Source organism: Canis lupus, chromosome 30 (genome assembly GCF_003254725.2).
Source record: "Canis lupus dingo isolate Sandy chromosome 30, ASM325472v2, whole genome shotgun sequence".
NCBI lineage: Eukaryota > Metazoa > Chordata > Mammalia > Carnivora > Canidae > Canis > Canis lupus.
The window spans coordinates 2,089,497-2,108,690 of record NC_064272.1 but is presented as its reverse complement, the minus strand read 5'-3'; the positions used below and the strand labels follow the sequence as shown (position 1 = coordinate 2,108,690).

Sequence of the window (19,194 nt, the reverse complement as noted above, 5' to 3'; positions counted from 1 at the left end):
AAGAGAATTTCACCCTGGTCTCCAGTAGCTCTGGGACTACCACATGAAAAAGAGAAATCAAGATTTTGAGTTTCAGGGCTTGAGAAGGGCAGACCACTTGGAGGCTACATTAGCCCAAAGGAAATTAACAAATAAATTCAATTAACCCAGCCCACAAGAAAGAAGCTCGAAGAATATTTTTATGAAAATAATATATTATATGAAAAGACAGAAATAGGAAAAAGGATCCTGACCGGCAGGATTCAACGTTTTGGGGAAAAATATTTAAGAACTTACCTCCATTTAAAAAAAAAAAAAAAATTCTTTCTAGTCAAGTACTTAATCTAATTTGAATGGATCCCTTTTGTAGCACAAACCTTCTTTTTTTTTTTTTTTTCAATCAGCTCACAACAACAAAACAGGCTTTCTGCCGAGTATCATGAGAGTATGCATCTTCCAATTCACCAAGAGCAGAATTGAAGGTGATCTCACTAACATAGGGAGGCATGTAGTCACCAAAACTAGAGTTCCACTCAGTTTCCCTTAATTATAAATGGGTACAAGTAACACTGAGTGCTATTTTTCAGTAACTGTTCTAAGCACTTGAGACAGATAATTAATATATGACATCTTCACATCACACTCACAAGGTGGGTTTACAGATAAGGAAACTGAGGTACACAGTTTGAACACCTTTCCCCAACTCAAATGCTAGTAAGTGCCGGCAAGGTCCTTCTGGCCCACAAGCCTGTGATTTTTGCCCTGTGGAGTTGTTCGTTTGCTACTACTGTTCTTCTTATAGTTGGGTAAGCTTCAGGTACAACCAATGCTCAAAGTTCCCAGGCATTTAAAGGTTGCTGGCTTCACCCAATCACTAGAATCACTAGTGGACTTGATAAATCCTTTCTGTAACTTTTTAAAAGGGGCCTAGGGCATTTTTAACCCCAGGGAGGTTTGACGAGTCCAGGGTTAACATGAACAGTGTGAGTTACAATGGCTGGTCCCATCAAGTTATGTGATTATGATTCATCTATTTTCTCTATTGGGACTTTCAGAACTATGGCCACCAGTTTGTGGTTGTATCTGGTTTTCACTTATATGCTCTTACATGTATCCAAACCCTTCCCCTACACAGATACACACACATCCCATTGGAAGAAATGGATCATGCATACAGTTGGAGAATTAGAGAATTAGAGAATTCCTGATTCCCTAATGGATGAGAACTGTGGCTCTCTTCCTGCTCATGCATTCTAATTTGCACTGCCTTCACCTTTCATTGGCTTGACCCATTGCCTCACATTGCTACACACAGGTTAAAGCACATACCTTCAGTCTTAAAGGCAAAGGATCCTTTCTCTGAATTTATACCTGGAGAATATTCAGTCAGAGTTTCCAAAGCTTTGCATGCACAATATGAGGTCTTTTTTTTTTTTTTTTTGGCTAATAGACAGCTGAACTTTAACAGGTGAATATTTATTTTAATATATGTTAGGAAAAAAATCAAAATAGCACATTAAGCCCACAACTTCATGAATATTACTGTTATAAGATAGTGTTGGCCAAAGTTTAGTCTCTGGAACTAAAGATCACTGGGAACTTCTCAGAAATGCTAATTCTCAGGCCCACCCCAGACTCAATAAAAACTCAGAGGATGCTCTAACAAGGCTCCCAAGTGGTCATGATGCATTCTATAGTTTGAGAACCACTGCCTCTGAAGATAGGTTACTTTTACTCACACAGAAAGTCCTACACAGTACAAAAAAGGTTAAAATTTTTAAAGTAGTAAAAATGTATAAATATATGCTCCAAGTCACAGAGCTGGTACACAAGAGATGTCATTTGGGAATTACTGAGGGATGAATTCAAACAAAAAGTTACCCAAGAACAAATGCAGAAACTTTCTCCAACTATCCCTAACATTAATAAAAATGGTGCTGGATCATCAAAGGTAAAATCACAGACAACTTACTTCAATACCTAAGAATAAAATAAAATTTGAGCTTTCATATTTATATGCTCAGGAGGGCAAAGCATTTGGCCTGTTCTTGGTACACGGTAGGTCTTCTAGATTTGTTTCCCTCGCCATGGGAGGGAAACATGCATAAACAATGCATGTAGTTGTACAGGTCAGGGCAGGGATCGCTGCTTTGGTATCTGTTAGAAACAATCGAGGAAGATTAAAGTCAGTGGAGTCCAGAGAAAAAAATGGGGTATAATCCAAGTCAACAGCTGCCAGCAGGTCCATCACCTGAAATAAATATCAATATAACACCTCTTTATCAGTGGACCTGCAACAATAACAGTGGAAGTGTATAATAAGGAGCCCAAATTTTTTTTTTTTTTTTTTGATGCCAGACTGCTAATAATACCTCTCCCTCGTCCCCTTTGCCTCACATCTGGACAATCTAAATAACGAGCCTTTGACATAAGCAGGGAATTAGAACCACACAAGCTACTGCCCGTAAGTGGGGATCCTCAGCCCAGCTCTATCCCCTAAACACTGTAAAATCCCAAACCAGTCTCCTTCCTTTCAAGGCCTTTTCTGGCCTGCTCTCCCCAGAAGTCTCATTATTTTAGTAAGTGAACGTTTTCCTACCCTCTTTTGTGTGTGGTATATGTGTGGAGTCATCAATCTTAGCATCTGAATCAAATTTGGATAGAGATTCATCCTGTCTCCTCAAAAAGGATGAGGTCATGTAGAAGTTATACGAATCATCAGTGAAAGTAGCCATTATGTTGTTCTAGATAGGTATAAAAAGGAGATGACTAGTTTCCATTATCAGAAAAATACATGATTGGACAAGAGCTGGAAGACATCCCGCGAGGTTAGGAATTTATCTTTCAATCTCTCTCTGTGGTTAAGGACATTTAGGATTTTTTCAGGCAGAAATATAAAAATGCCAGTATTCATAGACTGGGAGATTATCCCAACTCTTGAAGCCTAGGAGTTTCTCTCTAAGCCTGGTAGCTCTTTCATTCATGTGTTTAGTGTCTCCACAAGCCAGGCACTGTCGAGGCAGTGGGTGGGTGTAAGAAAGGGAACAGCACACATTTCCAGCCTGAAAGACTTCTCTTTTCTTTTTTTTTTTTTTTTAATTTTTTATTTATTATTTATGATAGTCACAAAGAGAGAGAGAGAGAGAGAGGCAGAGACACAGGCAGAGGGAGAAGCAGGCTCCATGCACCGGGAGCCCGATGTGGGATTCGATCCCGGGTCTCCAGGATCGCGCCCTGGGCCAAAGGCAGGCGCTAAACCGCTGCGCCACCCAGGGATCCCCAAGACTTCTCTTTTCAATTGTCTTAGAAGCTTTTCGCACTTACACTGAAGTATTAACACATGAAGCTTTTGTTTTCTTAAAAGATTTTATTCCATTCACTTGTTTGATACACAGCTGTCAAAGCCTGGAACATTGCTCAGCAGGTACTCATGCACTCATGCCTGCCCTTTCTGCTTGGGATACAGAGTATCTCCAAAAGCCCCAGGAGATACTCTCTTAGGGGAGAGTGAACTGACATGATGGGAAAGAGACCATTTAAATTTGCTTGCACCCAGTTTGGCCTGCCTCCTTCACTCCCACTCTTTCACAAAAGAACATACCCCAGGTGACCACTCCTCAGTCTGCCTGGGGCCCACAGCACAGACCTATGCCCTCACCATAGTCAGTGGCCACATCCAGTCTGTGCACAGCGTGCAACAGCCCAGCCTGCCTCGGTTGAACCACAGATGACTTCTGCAAATAAATGCTTGAGATTGAAAACTACTAGGTTTCAGTACAGCCTGTTACACAGCATTATTGCAGTCGTAGTTGATAAACGTGCTAAGTGTCCAGCTAAGCTTACTATGTGGAGACTCAGACCACTTTAGAGGCTTTCAATAACTGGAACGGACAGAAAAGGGCTTAGGGAAGAGGATAAACTGAAGGGAAGCGGGCGATGATTAAGGTATGTGTATCCTTTAAATACTTAGCAGTTGAGTCTGTATGTCCCAAGGTGATGGTATAAGATAGGTACAAAGGTCAGCAAATTCATGGCTATATGTCTTGACTTTACCCAGATGCCCCAGGCACGTATTCAGGGCCAGGCCCCATTAGACAGCTTACCACCGGGACATCCATTCAATGAAATTCCAGCTCCCGGTGCGGGATAACTCACCTTTCCCTGTGGTTTTCTTCTGAAACCCCTATTTTCTGTTAAAGGAGAGATACTAAACAGCTTTGAACCCCAGGAACATAACAAGCTCCCTACGACTTATATTTCCCTTTCTATTCATGTAGCATGTCAAAGCCAGGAAGCAAATCTAGAGAGGCACACACTTGTCAGAATAAAATCCAGGCCACGGCTGAAAGTACCCCATGACTGCCATTAGGTGGCAGTCACAATACTTCATATTTAAACTTGAAATTCAGCCACCAGGACACAGGGTTCTGCAGGGGTGGGCACGTGGGGACTGAGGAGGGTGGACCAGAGTGTGAAATGAACGCTTTCCTTTACTATGAAAGATGGACTAGTGTGGACATGGTAACTAGATGAGAAAAACTGGGGGACGCCTGGTTGGTTCAGCAGTTGAGGGTCTGCCTTTGGCTCAGGGCATGATCCCAGGTCCTGGGATTGAGTCCTGTATTGGGCTCCCAGCAGGGAGCCTGCTTCTCCTTCTGCCTGTGTGTGTGTGTGTGTGTGTGTGTGTGTGTGTGTGTGTCTGGGTCTCTCATGAATAAATAAATAAAATCTTTAAAAAAAAAAAAAAAAAAAAGAAGGAAAAAGAAAAACTAGAACAAGTAAGGGATATTTCTGACCAGGTTTCCAAAAAGTTAAGGGACCCAACAGACCTCCAGTTGTTATAGGTTCACCTTTTTCAGTCTCTCCCAAACCTGCATGACAAGGAAATCTAAAATACAAAGCAAGAAAGTTAGAAGTCACAGATGAGAACCAAAATAGAGTAACATCCTGGAGAAACAGAATTGGAAAAGAACAGCCAAGCAGTACTTTGGACCCGAAGTGCTTGGCCCCGGTTCCAGAGGAGGACAGGATGGCCTGGAGTCAGGTTTCTGTAGAGCAACAGGGGCTGAGAGGGCCCCCGGGGAGGGGCGGGGTAGAAAATGGAGGGGAGCAAGCTTGCTGCTTAGAAAAAGGGAGAGGGGTGCCTAGGTGGTGCAGTGGGTTAAGCGTTGGACTCCTGGTTTCTGCTTGGGTCCTGATCTCAGGGCGGTGAAATCAAGCCCCACCTTGGGCTCTGTACTCCGCATGGAGTCTGCTTGGGATTCTCTCTCTTCTTCTCCCTCTGGCCCTCCCTACCATGCTCACTTGCTCTCTCTCTCTCTCTCTCAAATAAATACATCTTAAAAAAGAAAAAGTGAGAAAGGAGGAGTAGGGTAGCTAAAGGGAAGATAGAAGAATCTGCTGTCAACTGCTATCTGGAGGCTTGAACTGGAGGATACAGACAGGGATGAAGACCAGACTCCAAACCGTGCCCACTCCTGTCCCCAGTGACTAAATCTGCAATACCCATATCACCATCTTGGCCTGGGAACCCCAAACACCAATGGAAGACCAACTTCTGGTCTGGGGACCTTGCAAGGACCAGCTAAGACAATTGCAAAATAGACAAGCATAAAGGTGGAGGGATAACTTATTTTCTTTTTGTCTTTTTTTTTTTTTTCTTTTAAAGCAACCTATAAATAGGGAGCCTGCAAACCAAGCTGCCAGCACATGTGAAGAAAGCTAAATGTCAACATAGGCAACAAAACCAAATATTGAAACACAAAATCCCACAATAAGTATTAAAGTTTTAAATATTAAATATATATTTAAATATTAAATATAATCCCACGAGTTTTAAATATTAAACATGTTACAAGTATTCTTGTCATGCTTAGAATCTTCACCAACATAAAAACAACCATTATGAACAATGACAGTAACAGCACACCATGGATTAAAAAAGAATAGTAGGTAACTAAAGAATTCATAAATATTACGAATGTAAAGTATACTCATTGAAATTAAAAGTTGAAAAGCTAGGTAAGCTGGCACAATCAAGGAAGTAATTTGTGAATAAAAACACGATAATTAATGAAAAACACAGCACAGAAAAGACAAGGATAATAAAAAAGTCATAATTGAGGAACTCTGCCATTGGTACACAGACAACAAAATATACCATATAAAATAGGAAATAAAGACTGTAAATAGAGCCACTCACATAAGGAAACTGAATGTATATCAAAACTTGTGGAGAAAGGGTAGATTATTTCTTAATCCAAATATAAGAAGTATTCATACTTCAAACCATACAGAAGAATCAATTCCAGTGGATTAAAAATCTAAATGTGAAAAGCATAAGGGGGAAAAAAAACACCTTGGAAGGACATTAGAGTATCTTGATGAAATTGGGGTTTAAAAAAAGATTTTTTAACAAGAGGGAAATCTATTTTTAAATTGAGTTGCATTAAAATTACCAAAATGATGTATATTAAGTTGCTAGAAAGTGATACACTATATACATAGATAAAACATTTGCAAAGCATATAACTGATAAAAGATTAGCATATAGAACAAGCAGATACCATAAAGAAATAAAAGAAGCAACGAATAAAAAAAAATAAGCAAACAGACAGTCAATTCATGGAAGAAGAGCTCCAAATATCTAATAAGCCTATAAAAGAACAAACTCTCTTGGCTTCAAAACAACACAAATTAAAACCACAATGGGATATTATGTCACACACATCAGACTGGGAATGGTTAAAAAGTCTGCTAATACCAACTGCTGGTAAGAAAGAAGAATGAGAATTCACACATTATTGATGAGAGCATTAATTGCTACAGCCTCTCTAAAGATCATTTTGTCAATATTAAATTTACAGGTATACACCAATAAAACCAAAAACGCTACTTCAAATTTACTCCTGATGAAGCATTCACATATGAGCACAAATGTTAAAAAAAAAAAAAGAACATTTACTAGAAGCATTGTTCCTAACCATGAAAAGTGGGAATAAATTTAAATTTGTATCACCAAAACAGCTAAGAAAATATCGAGTGATATATTCAAAGTGATACTATGCAGATATTAAAATGAATGAACCAGGGCTCCTGGGTGGCTCAGGGTCCTGGGATCAAGCCCACAGCAGCTCCCTGTTGAGCGGAGAGTCTGCTTTTCTCTCTCCCTCTGCAGCTCCCCTTGCTTGTGCTCTCTCTCAAATAAATAAATAAAATCTTTTTAAAAATAATTTAAAAAATAAAAATAAAATAAATGACCTAGAGCTATACATACTGACACAGATTATCTAACAAATAATTCTGAGAGAAAAAGTCACCAAAAAATACACATAGGAGGATGCCTTTTTTAAAGACTTTTAAAACACATAACCATTTTATATATTGTTTGGGGATTGTATACCTATGTATAAAGAAGTACACGGGATTAACAAACAATTTCACCTAAGGGGATGGTAAAGGGCATACAAAATGCTTCGAATGCATTTGTAATGTTTTATTTCTTAAGTTAGGTGGTAGGTATAATCATGACCTTGAATGCAACTAACACCTTACTCTTAAAATATATAAAGCAAAAACTGACAGAAATAAGTAAAATAGGGGACTAGCAATACCCCTCCATCATAAATTACTAAATCAAGCAAATAAAAACACTGACTGATACAATTAATAACCCTGATCATATATAACCCAGAACCCAACAAATCAACAATACACATCCTTTTTAGGCACATATATTTGCAAAAAACTGATGATTCATATTGAAAATCTCTTTAAAAATTTCAAAGTGAATACTATTATACAGACCATGTTTTTGTTTTTGTTTTTTTTTTAAGATTTTATTTATTTATTCATGAGACACACAGAGAGGCAGAGACACAAGCAGAGGGAGAAGCAGGCTCCATGCAGGGAGCCCGATGTGGGACTCGATCCCAAGACCCCGGGATCACACCTTGAACCAAAGGCAGACCCTCAACCACTGAGCCACCCAGGCGTCCCCCATGTTCTCTTTTTATAATGCAATTAAAAACAGAAAAAGGACAGACTAAAAATAACAAAAATTAGCAAAGCTAGTTCAGTGATGTGTGAAAATAAACCATGCAACTATGCAGAGTTTATTCTAAGAATGCAAGAATTACATGTCATCTGAAAATTTATCAGTGACATCTACCACAATATACTAAAGGAGAAAAACCATTACTTCAAAATCTCAAAACAATACAGAATGACACAGAAAAATATCTTAATAAAGTTCAACATTCATTCTTGATTTTAAAAAGAAGAAAAGCCAACTTTCCATTAACAGAAGGGAGTCGAATTCATGATATCTATCAAGAACTTTCAGCAAACTTCAAATGTAATAGGAAACTTCAGGAAGCAAGATTGAGAATGCCCACTGTTGCCCTTATTTTCCTATATTATGCCAGAGGTCTGGGACAAGGCAGGAAGAAATAACACGTAAGAATTAGGAAGAGACAAAACTAGTGTCATTTACAATAATATGATCATCAAAATTTATACATTAATACTGTTTGTACAGGGTTTAGAAAACCCACACTGCACATTGCCTAGGAACACACAGGCTGCCTGGGAATGGCGCCTCCTACAGTTCTGCGTTGGGGCGGCTCCCACACCAACTTTGGGAACTCTGGGGAGGTGGGCAGAGAAAATGGATTAAAGGAGGATTGTGACACGGGCCTCAACCCTGGCTTTTAAAAGTCTGAAGAAATTATGGCAAAATGTTTACATACAGGTGGTATACATATACTATATATTTTTTGCTATTTTTCTACAAGTTTGAAATGATTCAGGATTCGGGACTGTCTTCTATATATAATAACGGCTATCTCCAAAATTTCACAGTATAGACTATGTGCACGTAAGACTGGGTTTAGCTTTATAATCAAGTGAGAAAAATTGCCCACCTCAAACAGAATTAATATATACAGTACTAGTAAGAAACACCCACATTCTCTCCCTCCCTCCCCACCCCACCCTTTTCAGGTGGCACATATAAGCATTAGTTGACTCGATGGAAAACTTTGGAAGAAGTTCCAGCTTGTGCCTCGACTCAACTGACAGAGCCCTTTATTTAAGACCAACAAAACGAACCTCAGGAGAGGAAGGTGAAGGTCAGTCTCTGGAGAGGTAAGTGAAAGCTAGCCAGTTTTAACTTGATTGAGAGTGGAATTTTCTAGTAAACCAGGCCAGACAAGTACCCAGGAGGCCAGGCCACATGCCCAGGTTTCTAAGGGAGACAGGACTCTTGCATCTCCCAAATGGTGGAAAAGTACTCAAATACAACATACTGCACCTGCCACAGGGCTTACTGGCTGGAAGTAGGTCACAACTAACATTGCTTCTACCATTCAGAATTTAAGTGCAGATTGTGTGTGTGCGTGTGTGGTTCTTTTCAAACCTATGTCTCTTAGTCCTAATACCAAAGATGGGAAAACCTATCAGACATATAGGAAGACAGCAGAGTAAGACTGTGGGTTGCACAGCTGAGTAGCAGCTTCTACATATTCCATGCAGGAATATGGTGAGAGGCAAGGTCACATGGAGGAGATCCAGCCCAGAAGAACTGCACAGTGCTCTGGCTCTCCATCCAGCCAACATCTCCAGAGTTGCCAGATTTAGAAAATAAAAATACAGGATACTTGGTCAAATGTGAACTTTAGATAAATAAGAGATAACTGTTTTAGTGTGTCTCATGTCATACTTAAGACCTATTTATACTAAGTAATTATTCATTGTTTATCTGAAGTTCACATTTTAACTGGACAACCTATATTTTATCTGGCAATCCCACTTTTGGATCTCTAAGAATTCTTAGTGGGAACTGTATTCAAAGGGCTGAGAATGTATAAATATTGGAAGAATGTGTATACCCAAGGATGGCAACTGGCATGCCAGCCTTTTCACCAGCCAGAAACACTGGTTCTAGACATTTCAGTTTAACACGTTTTTTAAAAAATCTTCTGGATGCTGTTTAGTTTCACAATACTTTCAGTTTTGTTTTTCCCCAAGTAATCTGATCCTTTCGGATAATTTCTCACCAAGTTATGATGAAGTAAATTATCAAGTTTTCCAAGTGAACAAACAATAACATATTAACTAAAACAAAGATATGCACACACACAAATACACAAATCACCCACTTTCCCTTCTTGTAGAAACTTCAGAATACCACTGACAACGTATAAAGAGAAGTCTACACTGATTCACAGGCAAAATACAGTCACTACTCAGAGGTTGCAACACACTTTGGAAAATCAGTCATGTGCAGCTGACCACCTCTGATCTTGCTGCATTGTTACCAGAGTAAAAAAATCAATAGAGATGAACTGGAGATACAACCAGCTTACTTGGGAAGGCCAACCAATTTAATGCCCTTAGTCAGAGATTCTCAGCTGTGGCAACGTAATAGAATCACCCAATACGTAGCTGGTTTAAAAACTACTTCGCATAGATCCCAGCCCAGAGACAGAGGTAATTGATATGAGATGCTTGTTGGGCACTGGGATTGACAGCACTCCAAGTGATTCTGACATACGGCCAAGCTCGAGAACTATAGCATCCGTGGGTTTATCCCCAAACAATGATGTCTGATGAGGCTAGAAAGTGACACATACATCTTGACTCTAAAAAGTATGCTCCTCTGCTGGCTGCTACATCCAAGCTCTCCTCTATCCAAGCTAATGAGGCCATGAAAGCTAATTCTGCATTGATCCAAAAGCTATTATACAGGAACTGGGTTCTTCCTTGATGTACTATAGTTCCCCTGAAATTCTAGCATCCAGAAATAATGCTCAAATGTTGGGAATACATAGAAGGGATGGCAGATGGGGAAAAAATAAGCATAAAAAAGGCAAGAGCTTTTAGGCAATTCCACTTAAGTGGTAAATCCCAAGGTAACCTGCCAGATTATCATTTAGAAATGCACCATCTGGGCAGCATGAGAAGGGATCAGCTCATTTCACAGCCATGCTTAGCTCAGTCTGGCAACAAAGCTCCTAGGGCTGCGATGCCAACAGAGCCCTACCTACTCCAGAATAGGACCTGGTCAAGAAACACATCTTTCTTCTGCAAAGCCCCCACCCAGTCTAAGATTCAAGTTCAAGTCTTTTTTTTTTTTTTAATATTTTATTTATTTATTTATTTATTTATTTATTTATTTATTTATTTATTTGAGAGAGAGAGAATGCACAGGCATGCGAGCTGGGGGAGGAGCAGAAGGGGGAAGGAATCTCAAGCAGACTTGCACTGAGCATGGAGCCCCACACCGGGCTCATCTCATGACCCTGAGATAATAAACCCAGGTGAAACCAAGAGTCAGAGGCTTACCCGACTGAGCCACCCAGGCTCCCCAAGGCCAAGTCTTGATTAACTATTATAGAAACAAGGCACTTCTTGAGTTTCTCCTCCTTCCTATGGTTAGAATGATAGGTCAAACCATAAGAAGTAATTTTCACAATTCAAAAATAATAATAGAGAAAAAGGATAAATTTGCCATCACAAAAGGTAACAGGTCTTCTTAGTTTTTATGACATGTGAGAATTCTTATGTTTTACCTAACGAAATGATATTATCATAATCTTTCTGCAAATTCAAGCTAGTTTTAAAAGCCATACAAAGGGATGCCTGGGTGGCTCAGTGGTTGAGCATCTGCCTTTGGCCCAGGTTCTGGGTTCTGGGATGGATCCTAGAGTTCTGGGATGGAGTCCCACATCAAGCACCCCGTGGGGAGCCTGCTTCTATCTCTGCCTATGTCTCTGCCTCTGTGTCTCTCATGAATAAATAAATAAAATCTTTAAAAAAAAAAGCCACACAAAACTTAAATCATAAAATCAGACTCTTAAAGGTGGTCACCAGAAGTCACCTAGGCTAACCCTCTCTACTGTACTTTGTAGGCAAAGTACATAGGGAAAAACTAATAGCCAAATAAAATCTCAATCAGCAGGCAAAAACACATTATTTGACTTGAGGGGGGGTAGTCACATGGCTGTTCAGAACACAGGTTTCCTGATTACTTCTAATATGTTTTCTACCATATTTTGAAGCCTCATTATGGCTTTGAAATGAGGTCATAGGTTCATAATAAACGGAGAGTAAAAGAACTAGGGGTCTTGAAGGAAGTGGAAAATATTTGAAGCAGCAGGTGCTGCGAAGAGCATAGGCCAGGAACGTATATCAGAGCTCCTGGACAGTGTGGGAAGAAACAAATATTTGGATCTCTCCAGGGCTGGGATTTTGTCAGATGCATGTTACTAAAGGTGATAAGGTAATGAAATCAAGGACAACACCAAGAATCTGGCTGAACAGAGAGAATCTTAGTGCCCTAGGAAGGAGTGAAGGCAGGAGATGCCAACAGGCATGAAGAAAGATGTTTGGAGCCAAGCCTGTGTGGAAGAGAAGGGATCTATGTTTTTGGAGAACTGGAAGGGGAAAGCTGGAATAACAGAAGGTGGTGGACAGAAATGGGGATGTTATCATTCAATTTCAAAATTAAAGCTCTCTTGAATAAAAGTAAGGTCCAGAACATCGAGTATAGCTGGCTGCACTGGCAAAGAATACCACTGTAAGGATGGAGAGGCTGGTATTGAAAATGGGTTGTCCACGTGGTCATAAAAGCAAAGTAGAGGGTCTAACCTGGGGGGTCAAGAGTGGAGCATAACAAGAAAAGTAGCCTTAAAAGTCACATAATACAAAAAAATTAAAAAATAAAAATAAATTTTAAAAGTCACATAATACATCCCAGAAGCCCCAATGGACCAAAAGATCATGTGACTCTTTATGCGCTGATATTCTGACTTATTTGAATTTTTGTTTTGCTTTTAAGAGCTCTCACAGTACAAGGATAAGGAACTTGCAATAAAAATATCCCTGTGGGTTTAGTGGAATCATTAGGTTCTGGTTGTGATTATAAACCAAATAAATGATGCTTTATATAGCATTTTCTATTACTAACCCATGTCTAATGATTTACTAATACACATTTCCTCAAACACAAGACACGCATTGATTCTAAGATCCATCAGTATTTAAGTACCACCAAGAAAGAAGAAAATGCTACCAATAATAAATGTAAAATGTCATCAACGGTAAAACACAACATAATTACAGAACTGGAAAATGTGTATCATACATTAGGTGAAATATATTTTTAACTCAATCTTCACAAAAGTTTTATGCAAGAGGTATTGTTATTATTACCCCATATTATAGATAAAGAAACCAAGTCGCAGATTAAGTACTTGTCCATATTCACTTAGGTAATAAGGAATACAGCCAGGATTTGAACCCAAAAAGCCTGGTGACAGAATTCACTCTTAACCCTATGCCAGCTCAATAGTCATTGAAGAGGACAAAAAACAGCATGGTATGCCAACCTAAGCTTTCGGCCATCACCACCAGAAGGAGCCAGCATCATGGAGTATCTGCTACAGGTCGAGCCTGAGGACATGGACTTCCTCAGAGAGGATTCATATTCCACAGAGCACATCTGACTCATACCCAGTCCTCTCCAGGAGATCCACCCTAATTAGTGGTTTCTTGAAACCCACTGCTCATGGCACCAACTAGTCAGCACCAACTCATCTCCACACGTCCACAGGTTTTTCCCCATGGCCATTACAGTGTCCATCTTTAGCGACATTTATTCTTCTCCTCTTCCAACAGTCATTATGTGCTTCATTTCATGAAGGTGATTCCTGGAGCCACATTCATGGCTATCCCTAATAGAGAAGCCAGAGCTGCATGAGCCCCCACATGCATCCAGCCAACCAGCCTCTGCCGGCTCCATTCCCTTGGCTCTCACAACCAATAAGTTGGAGACCAGGCTCAGGAATCCATGCATTCTCTTTGCAGCTCATGGCCCCAGTAACTGTGGGAACAGATGTCATGGAAATACAAAGTCAGATCGCTGTTTCCATGTCTTATAAACGTATCAGCAAGTGTTCAATCTTGCCAGTAATCAAAGAAATAGTAACAAAGATTAAGATACCATCTTTGTTCAATTGAAAAACACCTTTAAATCATGAAACCTAATGTTGTCTAAAAAGCAATCAATAGAGTCCTAAGGTAATGACCTCATCATTATCAGCAAAAAGATTACTGCTGCCAGAACTATTGTTAGCATCAACATTTACTATCTTCTATGAACCAGGCAACGTGCTAAGCATTTTATCCTACTTTTTCTAATCCTTAGAGGCAGATAGTATAATATCCCATTTTGTAGGATGGGAGGTCACCGCTTCAGAAAAAGAAATGGGTACTACCATTTGGAAGGTCAATCTGGCAATAGATACCATTATGATTGAGAGAGCAGACTCTAGATCCAGAAGGCCTGGTTTGAATTCTAGCTCTGCCACTCATGAGCAGTAGAACCTGGGTCAAATTATTTTACCTCCTGTGTCCTTTGTTTCCTCATCTGTAAAAGGGGATAATGATATTTCCTCCTTGACAAGGTTATTATGAAGATGGGAATTAATGTTTGCACAGTGCTTAGAGCAGTGCCTGGCACACAGGTATGTATTTTTAGCTGTTTTCACAATTCCTATTATTTCATCTTTACTCTTAATGGCTAACTTTGCTTCCTGCTTCACTGAAAAAACTGAAGCTGCTACAAGAACTCCACATCCTCCCACCCAGCATAGCAGCATAGATACCCACATTCTCTGCTCAGATTACTAGAGAGGCTTTTCCATGCTCCTGTCAAAGCCAGCCTCTCTGCTAGTACACAAGATCTCTACCCTACTCATATGCTCAAAGAGATGACTCCAGCAGCTCTTCCCTCATCCTACACCAAATTTCCCCTTTCTACTGGAACTCTCTCCTTAGCATATAAAAATGCTATTATTTGTCTCATCCTAGTCAGGAAAAAATGAAAGCTTTCTTTTAATTCTGTGTGCCCCCTCAGCTATTCCCCCCAACTTTGTTCCTTTTGCAATGAAACTTCTAAAAAAATTTCCTATATAACTGTCTCCAACTGTCATTTTCACTTCAAGCCACTCCAATTTAAACTTTCACCCCCTCCCCCACCAGTACTCTCCAATATCCTCTGTTTTTAAATTCAGTGGCCAATTCCCAGTCTTTACTTGCTCTACCATTTGGCACATTACGTCTCTCCTTGATAGGTCTTTTTACACTTAGCATGCAGGACTCCAGATCTATTGGTTTTCCTCCTACCTCACTGGACTCCCCTTCTCCATTTACTTTGCAGATTCCTTCTCCTTGTCTCAATCTCTTCCTGTTGGAGTTCCCGTGGGTCACTCCTCGTTCCCCTTTTCCATCTACACTCAAGCATCTCATTCAACCTGAGTTTTAAACACCAATATGTGCAAATAACTCCCAATGTATATCCACAGCTTACAAACCCTTTTCCCCAACTCCACACACAAAGCCAAATGCCTGCTAACACTTCCTTGTGTATGTCAAATCAACATCCTAAGTTTCACATCAGAAACAATGACAGGAAGGAAGGAAGGAAGGAAGGAAGGAAGGAAGGAAGGAAGGAAGGAAGGAAGAAAGAAAGAAAGAAAGAAAGAAAGAAAGAAAGACTTGATATTCCCTCTACACCCAGTCTTCTCCCCCAGTCCATGTCAATTTGATCCTTCCATTGCTCAAGTCAAAAATCCTGACATCATCCCTGTTTTTCCTCACATCCAATTTATCACTAAATCCTGATGGTTCTATCTCCAAAATCAATCCAGAATCCAATTACTTTTTATTGCATCCACTGCTAACAACTGTAGTCCAAGCTACCATCTCCTGAACAAGTACAATCTCTTGTCTGAATCACCATTATAACCCCGTAACTGCAACCCTGGGTCTACCTGCTGCCTCACTGGAGGTGAACACAGCAGCCAAAGAGTGAGCTTTTGCAAACAAACGTTACTCATGTCCTGCCCTGCTCAAAATTCTCTACCAGCTCCCCATTCCATTCTCAGCACAGACGTCGGTGTCAAACAATGTCCTACACGGGCCAACAGTGTTGCACACCAGGGATTCCTTAATCTTTTTGTGCATGTGCCATAGACCCCTTTGGCAGTTGGCAGTCTATGGACCCTTTCTCAGATACAACAGATCATAAAGGAAACCAACTGAATTGTCAAAATATTTTTAATTGTAACACAGGAACAGATGCATTCCTTTATTAGGTCACTAAATAATAAGATCGAGTGGCAGGCCTAACTACTAACATAATTCTGATGTGACGTGGTGATGAACAAAACCATATTTTATGATAGCAACAGCTATAATATAACATGACACTATCTGTGATTTCTATTTCTGACAAGGTCACAAAGGTTTTTGGCCTACGTTTGTGGTTGAAAGAAATGTTTGATTTCAGTTAGATGTTATTATTAAAGATAAAAATGACATTTTTTTTTATCCAAGTTAATAAACCCCTGAAAATTCTATCCTAGACCCCTCAAAGGTCCTTAGATCCCAGGCTAAGAATCTCTCCTTCTGGCTAGTGGATTAACTGCTCCAGTTAAACAGACCATACCATGCCCATCCCATACTTAGGAGTCATCACACTGGCCATTCCCTCTCCGGGCATTCCTTTATCTCTTTCTCTTGCCTTGTATCTTTGCTCAAAGGTTGTCTTCTCAATGAGTCCCACCCTAACCACTCTATCTAAAACTGCAACAAACCCTACTACCACAGTCCCATTGCTTCTTATCTAGCTTTCCCCCCCTCCCGCACCATTTATCACCATCTAATATGCTATATAATTTATTTACCATAGTTCTTTATTATCTGTATTCACTATTCCCACCCGTCACCCCCATGTAAACTTCTTGAGGGCAGGAATCTTTTTTCTGTTTTGATTCATAGATGTAACTCAAATGTCTAGCACATAATAGCAGGCGTGTAGGAAGCATTCAAGCAACACCACCAAACAATTTCATTTGAAATGCTTCATTTGAATGTCTATTAAGTTAAATACTTTGCAATTTAAGAAACCAATGTTAAGAGATTTTATCCATTCATTATCACTGTATATTCCATACTCCTTTCTTTCTATTCATTCCAAAGTGAATCCCCATTTCTTAGAAATGTTCCTTTATCTTGAAGGGAGACAGCATGCTATGAACTGACATGTCTGTCAGTTCAATAGCACAAAATATTGGTTCTGTAGCCAACTGCCTAGGCTCAAGTATTGGCTCCTCTCTTTACTAGTTTTGCAAAGCCCAAGAAAAGTATATAACTTTAACAAGCTACAATAGTCTCATCAGTAAAATAAGGATAATTATCTACTACACTGCATTAAAATAAACATTAAAATCGAATTATTTAATCCATGTACATTTAGTCATTTCTGTATGTCTCAGGAGATGTAAAAATTCATTACTATTATCAATAAAATACGGAAATACTAATACAAGAGTAGAGTACCCTTTTGTACCATTTATGAGTGCCTCATATTCCCTCCCTCAAATTATCAAGGCAATAGAAGCATGCTTATATTTAGTATTAGAATTTAGGAAACAAAGGAAAATCCACCCTTCTAAAGCAACCACTGTTCACATTTTGCTATATTTCCTTCTGTTCTTTGTCCTATATATCTTATCAAGGTTGTAACCACATTTTTTTAATGACTTTGAACTTTGCAGTAACTGATTTATTTTATTCCTGATCTATAGTACAATTAAGAAATATAGTAAGACAGGCACTGCACTCGTTTCTTGCTGACCTCTCAGAGACCAGTCTTAGAGTTCTGGAAGATTATTAGCTCATACCCCAGACAACAGAAGCTGGATGGTTCTCCAGGGGCAGCACAACAGGATAGAATCTCTTAGTTCAGGTAGAGACAGCCACGTTCCCGCTCTCCTTCCAACACACCGCAGCTGATCTGAGTGTGAGTGAGCTTCCTCTCAGAGTCTATAAAGACCAGCTGACTCCACAGGTGCAGGGTAGCAGGGGAGGGGAGCAGGTTCTCTGAGCAGGGCTTGTTGGTGAGGAAAGTGTCCTTCATAACCTTAGTTTCCAGTTATAGCCACTAAAAACCAGGCAATAAACCACAAGGAAAGACAAATACCACTGACACGTTCTGTAGAAATGAATGCACCACTTTCACTTGGCACTCAGAATTAAATAAATGTCAGCTGTTATCAGGTATATTGTCATTCCTGGATCAGATCCCATAGTCTATAGTTTTAACTCAGTCACAGGTGATTCAGAGGCAGTGTTTTTCAAAGTGTAAATGAGAACAGGGCTCTTCAAACTCTTTTTTTGCTCATGCACCCACTAAAATTTTTCCCCAAAAAATAGCATACTCCTCATACACTTTGAAATTGAAATCTGAAGTTTTTCATTATAAGTTTAAACATTTACAAAGGACAGATTCTGAGGGGTTTGTCAATACTGATACCTTAAAAATAAAGCCACTACACTTTTAAATGTATCTAATGGAATGCAATAACACCATGACTTGCCATTCAGCATTATCTGTTTTAAAAGGCTGTGAACAAACTTTGCTTTAACATTTAGAAATGCTGGGTGGCTCAGCAGTTGGGTGTCTGCCTTCGGCTCAGGTTGTGATCCGGGGTTCTGGGATTGAGTCCCACATCAGGCTTCCTGCAGGGATCCTGCTTCTCCCTCTTCCTATGTCTCTGTGTCTCTCAAGAATAAATAAATAAAATCTTTTTTAAAAATTCAGAAATTTTACATGGTTCTTTTTCATCATTCGAAACATTTCAGTTTTTTCCAGAACTTATCCCAAAGTCATATAGTTTTATGTTTAAATGTCCATTATCTTTCACCTTCATAATTTCTATAGAATACAAATACAAAAATAATTCGATTTTTAAAAGTTTTCCAGGATCACAGAATTTTAGCTCCCGGTTTCCTACTGGACTGAGGTATCAAAATTTTTTATTAACACCCAGTACATGAAAACCTATTCGTGTGATTATTAAACATTAAAATTTAATTGGAAATATATTTACTCTCTTCCTGGAATGAATGAATAGAATGGATTTTTTTTTTTTTGATGTTCTAACAAGGAAGCCTTCCCAGATACTACTATTTGCAATTATCTTTTGATACCCTGGAGGTTTTTATACTTGAGGAAGGTACAGCAAGATTTAGAATAGGTGAGACTTATGCACTTATGCCTTTAATAAATTGGGTGAATGGCTCGTTTAAATTAAGAGTACTCGGGCAGCCCAAGTGGCTCAGTGGTTTAGCGCCGCCTTCAGCCCA

General features: G+C 39.5%; 1 protein-coding gene and 1 long non-coding RNA gene across 28 annotated transcripts in view; one reads left to right on the top strand and one right to left on the bottom strand.

Moving 5' to 3' along the window:
• The window catches only part of LOC112676190 (uncharacterized), a 103,039-nt gene extending 84,180 nt beyond the window's left edge, over positions 1-18,859 (top strand). The window contains exons 5-6 of the long non-coding RNA XR_004810803.2: positions 8,983-9,126; positions 13,326-18,859. This is a non-coding gene — a long non-coding RNA (uncharacterized LOC112676190). The remainder of the gene's footprint in view (positions 1-8,982; positions 9,127-13,325) is intronic.
• FMN1 (formin 1) overlaps positions 1-19,194 on the bottom strand; it is a 433,877-nt gene that overhangs the window by 256,461 nt on the left and 158,222 nt on the right. The gene's annotated exons all lie outside the window — the stretch shown is intronic.